Source organism: Aplidium turbinatum, chromosome 6 (genome assembly GCF_918807975.1).
Source record: "Aplidium turbinatum chromosome 6, kaAplTurb1.1, whole genome shotgun sequence".
NCBI lineage: Eukaryota > Metazoa > Chordata > Ascidiacea > Aplousobranchia > Polyclinidae > Aplidium > Aplidium turbinatum.
The window spans coordinates 15,625,457-15,638,709 of NC_137477.1; the positions used below are offsets into that span (position 1 = coordinate 15,625,457).

The 13,253-nt window shown below is 47.6% G+C and overlaps 5 non-coding genes and 1 pseudogene across 5 annotated transcripts; all 6 read left to right on the forward strand.

The window, feature by feature from the left end:
- Positions 1–3,110: 3,110 nt before the first annotated feature.
- Positions 3,111–3,273, forward strand: LOC145773460 (U1 spliceosomal RNA). Its single transcript, XR_014289840.1, has one exon. It is a non-coding gene; the product is annotated as a U1 spliceosomal RNA (small nuclear RNA).
- A 183-nt stretch (positions 3,274–3,456) lies between these two features.
- LOC145772983 (U6 spliceosomal RNA) lies at positions 3,457–3,563 on the forward strand. The gene has a single exon (XR_014289407.1). It is a non-coding gene; the product is annotated as a U6 spliceosomal RNA (small nuclear RNA).
- A 234-nt stretch (positions 3,564–3,797) lies between these two features.
- Positions 3,798–3,991, forward strand: LOC145773558 (U2 spliceosomal RNA). Its single transcript, XR_014289932.1, has one exon. It is a non-coding gene; the product is annotated as a U2 spliceosomal RNA (small nuclear RNA).
- Positions 3,992–4,845: 854 nt separating this feature from the next.
- LOC145773461 (U1 spliceosomal RNA) lies at positions 4,846–5,008 on the forward strand. Its single transcript, XR_014289841.1, has one exon. It is a non-coding gene; the product is annotated as a U1 spliceosomal RNA (small nuclear RNA).
- A 183-nt stretch (positions 5,009–5,191) lies between these two features.
- LOC145772984 (U6 spliceosomal RNA) lies at positions 5,192–5,298 on the forward strand. Its single transcript, XR_014289408.1, has one exon. It is a non-coding gene; the product is annotated as a U6 spliceosomal RNA (small nuclear RNA).
- Positions 5,299–12,487: 7,189 nt separating this feature from the next.
- Positions 12,488–12,698, forward strand: LOC145772890 (U2 spliceosomal RNA; annotated as a pseudogene).
- The last annotated feature ends 555 nt before the right edge of the window (positions 12,699–13,253 follow it).

Genomic DNA, 13,253 nt, shown 5'->3' on the forward strand with positions numbered 1-13,253 from the left:
ATTCATCATGGTCAAAAGAATCGGATTGTTCTTCTGTCCGTCAGGGATTTGGTTGTGGAGGATCATGTCTTTTGTTATTTCTATGTCTTCCTTGGTTAGGCCAAGATATTGTTGTTTCAGGCGCTCCCATATTCCTTGTGCAAAGGAGCACTTGGTGAGGACGTGGGCCACATTGTCTTCTGGTTTTCTGCAGAATTTGCAGTTTGTTTTTCTGTCGGAGTGTATTGATCTATTAAAATCTCCCCATTTGTATCCTCCATGTGCAATCCGAAAGGACATGGAGGATAGGTGAGGTGGAAGGAAGAGTTTGATTCCCTTGTTTTTCAAGAGGATCTCATTCCAAGGAATCTTCTTTCCGTTTTCATCAATCTTGTCAATTTTCTTTTCATTTTGCGTTTTCAGATTGATGTAGATATTTTTGTAGGAAGTGTTTTCCCAGTCGTGTTTCAAGCCTTTGAGTTTGCAAAAGGACTTGAAGATGTCCGCATACATTTCGTTTGGAATTGGGGCATGCGGAATGCTGTTGGAGAACAGATGAGGATTAATGTGTCTCATTCTGTAACTCAAATTGAACATGGCCCATTCGTGCCAGATTTCGGTGGCGTCTTCTAGTGAGAAGAGGTGGCGAATTCTGTCGATGCGGCTTGTTTGAAATTTTGATTGGATGTCCACCATGTTGATGCCTCCATCTTTGACAGGAGGAAACGTCTTGCTTCTCTGGAGCTGTTCGAATGGTGAAGGATACCAGAGGAAGTCGAAGAGGATTTTGTTTAGTTCTTTGATGTGTTGTTTCGTTGGCATCAGCACTCTACTGAGATGCAAAGTGACGGGTACCAAGAGAGTGTTGATGATCGAGATCTTTCCATAGAGGGAGAGTCTTCGTGGTTTGTGGATGTTGGCGATCGTTTGAGTTTTTTTGATGGCGGTCTGCCAGTTCATCTTGTCAAGTTGTGTTTTGTTTGTGCCTAGCCAGATGCCCAGGATCTTGACGTTGTTCAAGATCGCAGCTTCTGGAAAGAGTTGCTGAGCTCTTTGGGCCAGGTCAGGTTTGGACGCCAGGATCTGGGTCTTTCCCTGGTTCACTTTCTGGCCGGACATCGTCTGGTAGATGGCTAGTTCTTTGTTGATTTCCTTGAGAGATGGAATGTCTTTTGTGATGAATGTGGTGTCGTCCGCATATTGCTGGATTTTGATTGTCAGCCTGGAAAAGCGAAAACCGTTGATCAGATGATTTTTCTCTATGCGTCGGGTGAGAACGTCAGCACAGATTATGAAATAGAGCATGCTGAGGGGACAACCCTGTCGTATGCCCCTTTTAACGTTTATTCGTTTTGTTAAAGCTCCATTGATTTCTATTTTGCTTTTTGTTTTGTGGTAAACTAATGACAGGTAATTCATCATTATTGGTTTTACTCCGAGTTTCTTCAAGATTCCATAGAGGAAGGAGTGACTAACTCTATCGAAAGCTTTTTCAAAGTCAGTTATCATGACGTACAAGTCCCTGTGTTGAGTTTGAGAAGCTTCCAGGGCAGCTTGTATATTCATTGTAACATGCTCTATTCTGCGGTTTGGCAGTCCACATTTCTGATTCGGACAAATCAGGTTTGTGATCATGGGTGTGAGTCTGTTGGAGAGGATTTTGCTCAAGATCTTGTAGTCTGTGTTGAGCAGAGAGATCGGTCTCCAATTTTTGAGCTTTTCTTTTTCACCTTTTTTAAAGATTAACTTCACTTTTGCTTCTCTCATTGAGGGAGTCATTGTTTTTCTCAAGTAGCAATTTGTAAGCATCTCTAGAATGTCGTGTTTCAGGAAATGCCAGCATTTTTGGTAGAATAATGAGCCGAGACCATCTGATCCAGGTGCAGAATCCTTATTAAGAGAATCGATGGCGGTTTTTACTTCTTTGAGACTGATCAGCTGTTCCGCTTGTTCAGCTGCGTCTTCCTCAATTTTGGCCTCTCCAAGAATGTTTAAGTAGTTGTTTTGTTCTTGAGAGTTTATGTTGTCTTTTACACCCCATAGGGAGTGGTAGAAGCTGTGTACTTCTTTGAGAATGTCTTCTTTCTTGGTGAGTGTTGTGTTGTTTGCGTCGTGTATCTCAGTGATAGAGGTACTTTTACAATTTTGTTCCTCTGCTTTGAAGAAGCTTTTAGATGGTTCTTCATCGCTAGTTGGGATAGTTCTGGATCTGATTTGCGATCCGACTGCTTTATAATCGTAGAAGTTGTTGATTTTCTCCAAGAATTCCGGGCGACGATCTTCCAGGACGTGGTCTGGATGAGCGTCCAGAGTGTGGAGCATATTTTTCGCTTGATTGTAATCTTCTCTACGCTTGAGTGCGACATCTTGCGAGAGTTCAATCAGTCGATTTTTCAACATTTTCTTGCCATGATCCCACCTTATAAGCATGTCTGGTGGTTCTAATTGTGGTACGTTTATGGTCCAATTTTCCCAAGCCGTTTCGAGCTCTGTTATGACGTGAGCATATTCTAATATGCTGTTATTGATTTTGTATGAATATTCACCCCATTTGGTGTGTTGTTGATATTTTAGATGAATTATTGGTAATGTGCAGTGGTCTGATGATGTGAAGTATTCATGTTTGATGTTATGATAATTTTCAAGTGCATGTTCATTTATGTATATTCTATCTATCCTGGTCTTACTGTTGTGGTTTTGGCGCGTGAACAGTCTTTTGTAAGGATATTCTTGTCTGAGGGCGACTTACCTTTCAAAGAATAGAATGCGATCACTCATCATATGATAGCATGTATGGCAGCGAATGAAACTGAGCTTTGCTGCAGGCCATTGGCTTGAAATAAAAACAGCATTCTTAAGAAAATTTAGCCCGCTATATATGGCGCTTGGTTAAGCTTCTTCATCATTCTATTTGAATACAAGGTAAGTGCGCCTGAGCATTGTTTGCTCTCATTTTTCAAACTCATACATTGTTCTTTTTCGAAGTAAGTGAGTGATCACAGAAACAGCAGCAGCTGCTGAAGTGTCGTCGAAAGGTTCTGCTCACACACAAAAAAGGCAAACAAAAGCAACGGAGCAAAGCCGAAGAGAATCACGGTCCCAGAAGAGAGATGCTGACAGGCAACCAACTCATACTTACCTGACGAGGGTCTTCACCGTGATCACGTAGGCGGTGGGCCCAGGGCGAGACTTCACCATTGCACTTCGGAGAAGTTGACCTCTGCGATTACCCCAAATGTGGGTAACTCGGTCGTATAATTTCTGTTAGTGGGGACTGCGTTCGCGCTATCCCTTTTTTAACTCATCAACCGAAAGCGAAGAAGAAGAAAAAGCTTTTTCCATCCCCCCCCCCCCGTACAACACATATCAAGCGTTTGGAGACCGAATTGTTGTCTTGTGTCCTGCTGTTGCGAGACCACAAGCTGAAAGCGAAATCATCTGAAAGCTTTTTAAGCGAATCAAAAGCAAGAGGTGAGCGTACTTGCTTCGGCAGTACATATACTAAAATTGGAACGATACAGAGAAGATTAGCATGGCCCCTGCGCAAGGATGACACGCAAAATCGTGAAGCGTTCCATATTTCTTTTAGTCACCGACTGGATGTGCATCCACAGTTCATCGACATGCTTTCTATGCCTTGTCCTTTGCTTGGATGCGACTTGATCGCGTCGTCACGCACGTGGTGTGCCCACGTTGCCAGGCAGTGGAGAACACCAGCCATTCGACAAAGTCGATTTCAAATGCGACCAGGACTGCCGGCCGGCGGACCGAAAGCGCCGCCGCGATGTCTAAACGTCGACGTCGTGGAGCATTGCTTTATCGCTTCTCGGCTCTCAAGAGCTAAGATCAAGTGTAGTATCTGTTCTTCTCAGTTTAATACCTGGGACGCCCAGCATCGCTGGGCTCTTGTATTAAATGTATGTTTGAAGACGGGGTGTCGATTCAAAGCTCGCTTTGTCGCACCCACGGGTTGTCCCGGTATTGCAGTACCTCCGGGTTCGGCCCACATCCCACCTTCGGGTGGGATAAATGAACAATCAATCATTGAAAATGCGAATCATGGCTTTCGTTGTTCGTCGGTCTCATTTCTTGTGTTTTATTGGTCGTCGTGTGTATCATATGTCATTTTCTGTTCATTTTCATTCATTGCGCCGATGTTATCTACTCTCTCGCGTACGTGTGTGTGGTGTTGCAAATTTTTCGCTTGTTGTCGCGTGTTCTGCAATGACTCTCTATTGAATAAAAGTTCCTGTGCTGAGCAATTCAGCCAGCACAGCTGTGCCAATAATGCGACTCACCTTGTCAAACATGTGATGTTCTCCTACGCAGACACAAACTTCTTTTCGTCGCGAGTCGTGAACAAACCAACTGACTGACCGGCCGGCTTCAAGCGGCACGTGACATGCAGAGTCTTGCATTAGTTTAATAAATGTCTTGCATTAGTTTAATAAATGTGAGCAAGCAATGCTCAGAGGGCGACTTACCTTTCAAAGAATAGAATGCGATCACTCATCATATGATAGCATGTATGGCAGCGAATGAAACTGAGCTTTGCTGCAGGCCATTGGCTTGAAATAAAAACAGCATTCTTAAGAAAATTTAGCCCGCTATATATGGCGCTTGGTTAAGCTTCTTCATCATTCTATTTGAATACAAGGTAAGTGCGCCTGAGCATTGTTTGCTCTCATTTTTCAAACTCATACATTGTTCTTTTTCGAAGTAAGTGAGTGATCACAGAAACAGCAGCAGCTGCTGAAGTGTCGTCGAAAGGTTCTGCTCACACACAAAAAAGGCAAACAAAAGCAACGGAGCAAAGCCGAAGAGAATCACGGTCCCAGAAGAGAGATGCTGACAGGCAACCAACTCATACTTACCTGACGAGGGTCTTCACCGTGATCACGTAGGCGGTGGGCCCAGGGCGAGACTTCACCATTGCACTTCGGAGAAGTTGACCTCTGCGATTACCCCAAATGTGGGTAACTCGGTCGTATAATTTCTGTTAGTGGGGACTGCGTTCGCGCTATCCCTTTTTTAACTCATCAACCGAAAGCGAAGAAGAAGAAAAAGCTTTTTCCATCCCCCCCCCCCCGTACAACACATATCAAGCGTTTGGAGACCGAATTGTTGTCTTGTGTCCTGCTGTTGCGAGACCACAAGCTGAAAGCGAAATCATCTGAAAGCTTTTTAAGCGAATCAAAAGCAAGAGGTGAGCGTACTTGCTTCGGCAGTACATATACTAAAATTGGAACGATACAGAGAAGATTAGCATGGCCCCTGCGCAAGGATGACACGCAAAATCGTGAAGCGTTCCATATTTCTTTTAGTCACCGACTGGATGTGCATCCACAGTTCATCGACATGCTTTCTATGCCTTGTCCTTTGCTTGGATGCGACTTGATCGCGTCGTCACGCACGTGGTGTGCCCACGTTGCCAGGCAGTGGAGAACACCAGCCATTCGACAAAGTCGATTTCAAATGCGACCAGGACTGCCGGCCGGCGTACCGAAAGCGCCGCCGCGATTTCAAAGGCGATCAAGAAGAATTGTTGGCTCTCAATTAAGGAAAATCAGTCAGTTTATTGCTCAGTTTGTTGTTCTGCAGTGAAACGAAATCAAAACTTGGTCAGGAAAGTTGAAAATAAAAATTCTCAGCAAAAAGAAAATTGTCAGTTTTAGAAACAGTAAATTTCCTAGCTGCCAGTGAAAAATACGGTAACCTACTCAGTCTCGAACCATTCGGAAGTTTAAAGAAAGGAATTTCGTCAACCTCAAGTCTTTAGTACCCTACCCAATCAACACGGAATACTTTAATACCCAATCCTTACCCTAGCTAACCTTTCCCACCTAGCTAACCCTTATCAAGCACCGGGATTCGCAATTCCAGCCCGGGCTTGTTACCCCCATCTTTACCCTGAAGATCACACTAATTTTTGGTTTAAGAAGAAAGAAGATCAAAAAAAAGACTTTAAAAACTGTAATTATTTGTGTTTTGTTGTTTTATAGTAATTTTCATAAATAAATTCAATTCCAGTTGCAACACTTAAAAACCAAAAAATCCTAGCCTAATTTTTGAACATCTTTGCACAAATATTGCCACTCAGTTGTTATCAATTCGAATAATTTTAGTTATATTGTGTAACCAACTTGTGTGCTTTCTAAATTTTTGTAAAAATAAGCTAATTGACCCATCTATTTACCCAAATTATCACCCATTTCGACCATTTTTTTTATCATAGCCTTTTAGGTTTAATTGTGCGAAAATCCTAGTGTTGCCAGTGATCTTTCAATATAATTTTATTTCTTTCTTCTTAATCTTACATTAGACGTTGTTCATATTTTCTTTTCACTTGGAATCTCTCATCCTTGAACTGAACCGATTGTTTTCTACTAGTTTTGCAACCCTTTGACTTGTCTATTTTATTGTTGTCCTGTATTTTAGCCGTAAAGTATCTCGCATGGTCACTCTGCCAGCTGGCATAAAGTTTAATCGTGACATCACAATCGAAAATTCAAACAATTGCTCTTAAAGCATTAATTATCCTTTTTCAATCTGTCGCACTAATTTGTAATCAAACTTTGTTTTCTTTTCAACTTTAACCGACATTTCCATTGTAGTATTACTCATTAACGTAGAATCAACGTAAATTGTTTTACTTCATTTGTCAATTCTTTAGCAAATCTCTGATTCAACCCTCAATTTGATTGCAATCTGCCACTTGTTATTTAAATTGTTAGTTAACTCTCCAAAACATAGAAACGTCGCTTTAAACTTTAAACAATTAATTTGATTGCAATCTGTCACTTGTTATTTAAATTGTTAGCTAACTCTCCAAAACATAGAAACGTCGCTTTAAACTTTAAACAATTTGTAATAACCAGCTTTTTAGAACTATTTTATTTAAACCATGTCTCGCTTTTCAAGTCGTACAGGTTTGAAGACTTCTAGAGGTAACCTGGCCGGTGTTGGTTTCTCCTTCCCACCTTCTCAGTCCACTGGCTTAGGCTGGCCGACGAGGAAGCAGGTTCCTGTGAGTGGTCACTCACTCAACCCAGATGGTGAAGCCTCCCCGGTAGACTCACTGCTTTTTGCGAACTCGTCACTTCGTCACGGTGACGAGGGTCCGATCCGCAATTCCACACCACATCGTGGCCACCCCACCCATTTCGAGTCACCCTTCCAGAGGTCAAATAGACTGCAGTCCGTCTGCCCTATTCGCCTCACCCTCCCGAATCTATTCCCCCTTCTCTGTCCTTTCTCCACTTGCAGGAGGGCATCTCAACCTTACCGAGATGTGCAGGCGTATCAGGACCATATGCGAGCATTTCATGGTTCGCGCGCCGAGTTCCTGATCACCTGCAGCAGGTGCTGCCGTGTTCTCCCTCGAGCTTACAAGCTGGATGGGGCCCAAGAGCACTGGCGATCCTGCCCCGAGGGCCTTCAATTGCCAACCTGCCTTCCCTGGCCGAGCAATGACCCGACACCCTCGGAGAGCCAAACCAGACCCCCTATGATGACCAAGCCTGGGCTTTCCTACGCCCCTGTTGTCAGGCGTGGAAGGCGCCGGCCCTCGACTGCAGGCGCATCGGTCGAGGGGTCATCCCCTCTTCTCCCTTCCTCTGTCATCCGTTCTCAAGTCTTTTGGCGCCAAGGCATAGACAGCACTTCCACTTCGCCCCCCCCACCTGAACTTTTCCATTCTATTCTAACTCATCCAGGCAAAACTTCACTCAGCCCTGCTGATACTGACAGCTTGCCTGATTTAGATGTGTTGTTTCTTCCTCGTCTGTCTTCGGCCGGACCTGGGTCGGAAAGTGGGGACTCTTCCGACTCGTCTGACTCGTCGAACAGCGAATCTCTTTCCTCTTCTTCCACTTCCTCGCCTGATAGCTCAACCACGGACGGTTACGGCCCTACTGTCAGAGCGAATCCTCTTCTACATGTACCCCTGCGCAAGCCGACCTCCACCGGATCCGTGGCAGTGGACTCGCTCGGTTTATCCAAGCCGGCTTCGCGCCCTTTTTCTTTTTCTTCTCTGCCACTGACGGCCACCACCGGAGCTGAAACTAGAGACTTAATCAGCTCTTCCAAGCCGCCCATGCAAACCTTTTCATCTAAGTCTCTTCAACATCCATCTCACTCCTCTTTATCCTTTAATCCTGTTTCCATCTGTCCTATACAACCTTGTTCCTCGACGCTGTCTGCTGAAGCCCAACCTTTTACCCCACCTACCCAAACCACCCACTCTAAATTCCTGCCAACTATCTCTTCCCAAACCTTGACTCGACCCCGAAGTGACACCATGACATGCAACCAAGCCACGATTGACCCCGGACTCCCACAGACTACCCCAGGGATGTCCATCACACCCAACAATCAACGATCCATCCAACACCCTGTTGAACCGGTCAGGGAAAGTAAGACGAAGAGCTCCAGGCGGGCTCTTCGCAGTTTAGTGAACCTTACTTTAGCGGGTGGCATAAATTTCGACCAGTTCTGCATCGAATTGGAAGAGTGGACCGCTGGGACTTCGCCGCCCAAGAGGACACGTCCTCGCAAACCACGCTTCAATCGTGGCGCCCGGGCTCGCGCGGCTCGCCGTCGTTCGAACGGGGGTTCTCCTCGGTCGGACGGTGGGGGTTCGCGCGGGAACGGAGCCCGATATCGTAGCGGCGTGGGGTTGCGAGCCGCCTTCTCGCGGGACGCGAAGGGAACGGTCCGCCGGATCGTTGAAGGAAAAAACTGTGACCGTCGTTGCGAAATCCCACCTCAAGAAATTGAAGAGAGATTTCGACGCGACATGACCGCTCCTGAAGCTGGGAGTTGCTCGCAGATGCCCGAGTGGATGAACGCCCACCGCTACGAGCATGATAATGTAAACCTCTCCCCCGTCGATGACGGTGAAGGTCCCATTACGGCCCGGGAGGTGGAGGCGGTCCTCCAGTCGCTAGATGTCGGTTCCGCCCCTGGTTCTGACGGATTGTCCTACGGTTTCTGGAAGATCCTGGACCCAAGAGGGGGACTCTTAGCCAGCCTTTTCGAGACCTGCCGGATCAACCGTCGTGTACCGGACCAGTGGAGAACCAGCAGGATCACTCTCATATGTAAAGACCCTGAGGGTGACCTGCACGACGTCAGCAACTGGCGGCCCATCTCCATCTGCCGAAACATATACAAGATTTACGCCGCCGTATTGGCCCGGCGCCTGCAGCGATGGGCGGTGGAGGGGAATGTTATCAGCCGAGAGCAAAAGGGATTCATGCCCACGGAAGGCGTCTATGAGCATGTGTTCATGCTCGACACCATCCTCTCGGATGCACAGTCACGCAAAAGGCCTGTGTCGGTTGCGTTTCTGGACATCCGAAACGCCTTTGGCAGTGTCCGGCACGAGTGCATAGCCGAGGTCCTGCGCCATTTCGACGCCCCCACAGACCTTATTGAATGCATCTCCGACATATACGTCGCTAACACCTGCACCGTCCGCTGCGGCAATGGTGAAACCGACCGTATCCCTGTGGGGCGGGGAGTCCGTCAGGGCTGCCCGTTGTCTGGGCTGCTATTCAATTTGGTCATCGAGGTGCTCCTCAGGGGCGTCCGTGACAAAACGGATTGCGGCTACAACCTTCCTGCCAAAGAAGACGACATTAAAGTACGTTGTATGGCTTATGCGGACGACATCTGTCTCGTTTCTTCCGATCGCGAGCAGATGATCTCTCTCCTATCTTCTACCGATCCCTTCTCTTCCTGGTCCGGGCTACGGTTCAACCCACGCAAGTGTGGCACCCTATCCTATGGGAAAGTGTCGGCGTCCCGTCTGCGGGTCGACCCGAAACCTTTCTCCCTTGCTGGGGAGGAAATTCGGGTCATCCCCAAAGGCGAGACGTACAAATACCTCGGCGCTCGAACCGGCTACGCCTCGGACGCATCCCTAACCCAACCCTTCATCTCCACTCTGGAGAAGCACATTTCTTTATTAATGAAATCCTTTCTTACCCCAAGCCAGAAACTCCTGGCACTCACCTCTATCATTCTCCCGTCCGCGTCATACCATCTGCGAGTGCGGCGCTTCAGACAGTATGAGCTTCTGAAGCTTGACCGACTGGTATTGCGGTGTTTGAAGGTGGCGTGGCGTCTTCCCAAGTGGGCGTGCAGCGCGTTCTTCTACTGTAAGCCTGCATTAGGAGGTTTGGGCATTCTGAACTTGTGTCGCGAAAGTGACACGCTTTCGGTAGCTCATGCTTTCAAGATGCTGACGTCACCTGACAACATTGTCTCTGCCGTCGCTCTCGGGCAGCTTAGGCGTCATGCCTGTCTGAGGCTCGGCACTCCGGATCCCACGCCTGGTCACCTGGCCAGTTATCTAAACAGTGAACCTCCTCCCGACGGCGCCCGCTCTAGACCGTGCCCTACAGGCGAGAGCCTGTGGGGCCGTGTCCCGGCGGCCACCCGTCGTCTGAACGTACGCTGGTCCGCCCGCCCGGATGGCGGCCTTGAGTTGGCCGCGGGGAGCTCCACAATCACCCCTCCCTTAAGGAAAAAAGTGGTGCCGACCCTCCATCAACACAATGACTTGTGGTGGAGGAGACAGTGGGAATCCAAACCTGACCAAGGCAAGACGGTCAGTGCCCACTGCCTGTCCGGGTTCTCAAATTCCTGGACCCGGCGCCCGGAGCTCCTGGATCACGCGGACCGAGTATTTGCGTACAAGGCCAGATTGAACCTATTGCCACTCAAATCCAAACCAAGCCATGGCCGTCCTTACCTACCTGCCATGTGTCGTGCGTGTGGGAAAGCGGAAGAGACTCTCCCTCACATATTGAATCACTGCCCTACCGTGATGACTGTCGTCACGGAACGTCACAATTCAATATTGAGGGAGATCGCGGGGCACGTGCCTGCCGAATGGCAACCCGGGCTTGCCATAGATAGTACGGTTCCACAGCACGTGGAAGCGGGCGGTGCCGATCTGCGTCCTGACATCGTCTTGCAACGCCCTGACGGTGTCACGGTCGTATGTGACGTCACATGCCCGTTCGACTACGGCGCGGATTCTCTTCGAAAAGCCGCCGACAGGAAACACGACAAGTACGGCGAGTTATGTGTCAACATAAAGGAAGACAGGAAGCGCCCTTGCAGGGACGTCCTGTCACTTCCGTTCGTCGTAGGCTCCCTCGGGAGCTATGCCCCGACGAGCTCTCGAGCTCTGACGGCCTTGGGCGTTCCTGCTCGTGGGGTAGCAGAGGTGGCTAGAAAAGTGGCCTCCCTCTCAATCGAAGGATCCTTCCGCGTCTGGAAAGCTTGGAACGCCGGGCTCACTCGTGGAGGGGCTACGTCATAGAAAAGACGACATCAGCGATCAGAAACTTATTCCCTAATAACGTTGCAGTAAGTATCCGAGCGCGCAAGACAGCAAACCGTTTGGACGTTATAACTTTATAACAATATTGTGTTAAAATTGATCACCCCATATCACCACCTTATTTCTATAAACTAGCGCCATTTCTTTTATATGATACTCCAGTCTCATCAAAAACAAACATTCTAAAGTAAAAAGGAAGGAAATAAAATACCTCTTGTACATTGTGACTTGAGACTGGTTTAATAGTAATTAAGCAATTTCAATCACCACTAGATTCTCTATGTATTAATCAATCAACTGTTTCGAACTGTCATACGCTGTTTTTGCCTTGTAACGCTGTTCTTGCCCGCTCGGATCAACCTCGCTCCGCTTTCAACGCATCGATCAACACGATCCCCTGATCAACTCGATGCAGCCTCAAAATTTCTACCTCAAATTTATATTTTTTACCGGTAATGTAGCCTATCAGTGCCTCTGGTTTCGATCGCTAGCCTCCCCGACCCAGCTGGGCGAACCTGCCTCAACGTCTGGTCAGTGCACATCCGTGCTCGCCGAATGAAGGCTTACTCTTCTCCAGTGAGTATTAATTACACTCCCACCTATATATTTTTTTTTTGTTTTATTGATTAATCGAGCCTCTGCTCCACAATTTTATTGAATATTTCGTCTGCCACGAGAGCCAAATTATCCCTAAATGGTTCTACTCTCTTCCTCGTGGGAGACCCCAATTTTATCCGCTCTGCCTGCTGGCAGACCGGGTATAAGAGTCAGAGTACCTGCGCGAGGACGCGTGAAGGAGACGTGGGCGCCACCCGGCGGTCAATTACTGCCGGTTCCAGCGTCCACACGCGACGGGTCGCCCGACTCGTCGCAGGGCTCCTTTCTGGACTATGCAGAAAGAACCTGTCTCCCTGGCCCGCTCCGCCATTCTAAATTTGCGGACGGGCCATATAATGTTTCGATCCACACTCTCCCTCCACAGGTACCTCGACTCCCCAGCCTGGCCCTCGCGACCTAAGCTGGTGGACTTAACCCTCCGGGTGCATCGTCACCCCATAAATCACGCCGCTCCCCGCCTCCGCGGGGTGTGGCAGGCCGGTTTCTTAAAGTCTTCGACCTGGCTATGTTTGTTTGTACTCTCTCGCCGTGTCAATCTTTTGTACCGTGAGTTACTGATGCGAATAAAACAGTTCAACAACAAGTGTAGTATCTGTTCTTCTCAGTTTAATACCTGGGACGCCCAGCATCGCTGGGCTCTTGTATTAAATGTATGTTTGAAGACGGGGTGTCGATTCAAAGCTCGCTTTGTCGCACCCACGGGTTGTCCCGGTATTGCAGTACCTCCGGGTTCGGCCCACATCCCACCTTCGGGTGGGATAAATGAACAATCAATCATTGAAAATGCGAATCATGGCTTTCGTTGTTCGTCGGTCTCATTTCTTGTGTTTTATTGGTCGTCGTGTGTATCATATGTCATTTTCTGTTCATTTTCATTCATTGCGCCGATGTTATCTACTCTCTCGCGTACGTGTGTGTGGTGTTGCAAATTTTTCGCTTGTTGTCGCGTGTTCTGCAATGACTCTCTATTGAATAAAAGTTCCTGTGCTGAGCAATTCAGCCAGCACAGCTGTGCCAATAATGCGACTCACCTTGTCAAACATGTGATGTTCTCCTACGCAGACACAAACTTCTTTTCGTCGCGAGTCGTGAACAAACCAACTGACTGACCGGCCGGCTTCAAGCGGCACGTGACATGCAGAGTCTTGCATTAGTTTAATAAATGTCTTGCATTAGTTTAATAAATGTGAGCAAGCAATGCTCAGAGGGCGACTTACCTTTCAAAGAATAGAATGCGATCACTCATCATATGATAGCATGTATGGCAGCGAATGAAACTGAGCTTTGCTGCAGGCCATTG